Genomic DNA, 3,466 nt, shown 5'->3' on the forward strand with positions numbered 1-3,466 from the left:
TGTGTCTGTGTCTGTCTGTGTGCGTGCGTGTGTGTGTGTGTGCGTGTCTGTTTGTGTCTGTGTCTGTGTGTCTGACACAGATGTCTATTTTAACATTTAAATTAAATGTTAGAGATCAAAAAGCATGTCTAACTAATAAAATGATGAAACTTATACAATTTAACAACAACGTATTAAAATTTTTACAGAAATTACATTTTCAGGACCCTATGAAACCCCAGGACCCTTTTATTTTTCTCAAGTTCCATGTCTTTGGTTTAAATTTTTCTGAATTAAATTTTAATCAATCAAAAGCATGTCTAATCAATTGAACCGTAAAACTTTGACAACTTTTTATTATGCAACTTATAATTTATTATTATTATTTTATTTATTATTATTATTATTTTACAATAATAGGGCTGTATGAATTGTTTATTTCCAAAATAGTTGTTTTATCCATAATTATGTGTTTTATGTGTTAATTTATCTGGAATTATTTTTAAACAGATTTATTGATTACAAATTAATGCATAAAACATTAACAATTTAATTAATCTTTTAAAATGCAATAAATGAAAATTAATTATTTTTTGTCAAAAACAAATTGCTGTGCAACAGAGGTTTACAGGTTTACCAAGGTTTATTTTTGCAAATATCTGCTGAAACATAGATGTTTATAACGTGCTTAACAATAATTATTTAGTTTCTCAGATATAAAGTGTTATTTTTGGACTGTATGATTATACATAGAAAGCATGTGTGCGTCAATGACTACAAAATCATGTTTTTTTGTTATGAGTGGGCAATATTAGTGATTCCTAATGTAATAATATAGTTGCTTCAAAAATCAACATGCTCACTGATTATTTATTTATTTATCTGTAACCAGATATCTGCCACACAGATGAGTCCTGCTGGTTTTCTCATGAGTCTTTTCAAACTGTTTTTCTCTGAGAGTGGTGTACAAAATCAGATGTTCAGCTACACTGGGCTGATGTTCTACATGGTGTTTTTCTTTAATCCATGGAAAGAAGCAGCAAACACTTTGTAAATGTCAGATATTATTTACTTGTTTGAACAGTTGAACAGGATCTGTTTTTAGGAATGGCACAATGGTCTCTGCGACAATAATGTGTCTTTGATCTTCATTATTTATATTTTAATTATACTGTGTTGTAAATAAAATACAAATAATCAAAACCCCCATGATTTTACTCTCCTCACATTATTTCTAAGCCTGCCTCACAGTCACAGTCACACTGATGGCCCATTAGGGGAGGGCCCTTTGTCTCTCAGGTGTGAATCACTAAATATTCATGGCCATTGTCACCCCCTCGCATACGGCCTTTCTGACATTTCTAACATGTCTTACAAAAGTTAGATCAATATATTGTTTTCTGTGAATGAGTGAGCAGGATGATTTTCACATCATGTTGTAGCAAAAACTGTAGTCTACCACATCAAGTTCTCAAAAATTTTGTGGACAAATCTTCAGTGTTTTATTATCTTATTTTAGTGACTTAAAAAAATACTTTTTTCACTAACAATGCATAAAGCTTTTTTCTCAGAAATACAAATTTGTACATACATGCTGATTACATATTATTGTAGCACAGTCTGTGCTGAATACAGTGCAATCAGACTTTAGCCATTAATATGTTTATAAGAAATTGAAAAAAGCACAAATGTCAGGGCATGTCAAAACTTCTCCTAGGCCCCAAAACCCCCTCAGACCCCAGAGGGTTAAAATTCAAACAATGGTGGAAAATTGTCACTATTCCATCAAATTATTATTATTATTATTATTAATAAATAATTTTTATTATTCTTACTTTGAAAAGTACTCTATTTCTGTAATTGATGTATTTCTGTCACAATTTCTTCAAGTTAAACCAAACTTTTATTTTGACGGGGTTGTGTTGAAGTTTCTGTGTATAAATGATACAACAATATATTTTCTCACATGAAATCATAGGGCCCCAGTAAAGTTTAGTAGAATGTTGCTCTTTCTATGCAATAAAGTCAGACAGTGATGAGGACTTTCACTTGCATTTGCATTTATGCATTTAGCAGATGCTTTTATCCAAAGTGACTTACGATAGAGGAGCACAAGCAATTCGTCAAAGAACTGACTTTTCAGCACCAAAAAGCATGAAAAACAACATAAAAATATAATAATAGTGCAAATCTTGCCTTCTTCTGTAGATATGTGCTCTATATGTTTAATGGAAGAAATGACATTAGGATGAGCGAATGATGACAGATTTCAGGCAAACTATTCCTTAAACTCCTTCCTTAAACAGTTTTAGGGAATTAAAACATTTGTTCACTGCATAATTTTGTTGTATTTATGTACTCCTCTCCAGTGCTTCATTTATGCCATGCATAAATGTAATGAACAGTGATGATAATGTTCAAATTCATTGCATTTCTCCATCTTTTTCCTTTCAAGGTCAGTTAGTCGCCCACAATATGACACAATTACGAGCTCAGATTTACTCTTTGTTAGATGAGCTTTTTTGCTCTGTGCTGAATTTGGTCTGATTAATTGACTTCCCGTGGGGTTCTTGGCTGAAACAGCCCAATTTGTTAAAGGCGAGTCTTTGTGCTGGTAACCCAGGGGCCGACGCACTTCATGAAAGAGCCCTGAAACATTTGCGTGTCGATGATTGTGTCGTCACTGATCTGAGAACAGCTCCACCTGTGCCTCTCCTCACACGCAGGAGTCACCACCTGCGCTTCATTCGTTATGTGTTTGTTAATGTTATCTCCCCGGAGTAATAAACTCGTTGGCCTTTCGCTGAATCGGCTGATGGAACGCTGGCTTAAAAGCACCATCGCCATGGAAACCGCCTCCAGACTCGTCGCCGGGTCAGCGTGTGTTTGAAAGCGGCGCGCAGCCTTCAATTATCTCTGTTTGTATCTCTGTTGATTAGAGAGGCATGATGGGAACTCCAGCAGACAGTCTTTTCTCCGCCTGAATCTTCCTCCGCCTGAATTGTGTGTGTCAATGCAGTAACAAATGCAGAAGTCCAGCGGGCCTCAGGGGTAGTGATTATAGGAATATTTCACCCAAACATGTGAATATGTTTTTAAACAACAACTTTGTTTTAGAATCATTACATTTAATAGAAGTGAAGTTGAAGAATCGGAATTCTGAGATAACTTGCAATTGTGATTTATAAACTCGCAGTTGCAAATTTAATTGCGAAATGTAAACTCAGAATTTTGAGAAAAAAGTTAGAATTGTGAGATGTAAACTTGCAATTGCGAGTTATAAAACTTGCCACTTCTGACTTTTTTCTCTGAATTGTGAGTTTGTATCTCGCAGTTCCAAGTTATTAATTACAAGATGTATAGTCAGAATTCTGAGAAACAAGTCAGAATTGCGAGAAGTACACTTGAAATTTCAGACTTTTTTCATAATTGCAGGCCTATATCTCACAATTGCGAGTTACTAATTGCGAGATGTAAACTTGGAATT

Source organism: Sinocyclocheilus rhinocerous, unplaced genomic scaffold, assembly GCF_001515625.1.
Source record: "Sinocyclocheilus rhinocerous isolate Xijiao unplaced genomic scaffold, SAMN03320098_v1.1 scaffold370, whole genome shotgun sequence".
Taxonomy (NCBI): Eukaryota; Metazoa; Chordata; class Actinopteri; order Cypriniformes; family Cyprinidae; genus Sinocyclocheilus; species Sinocyclocheilus rhinocerous.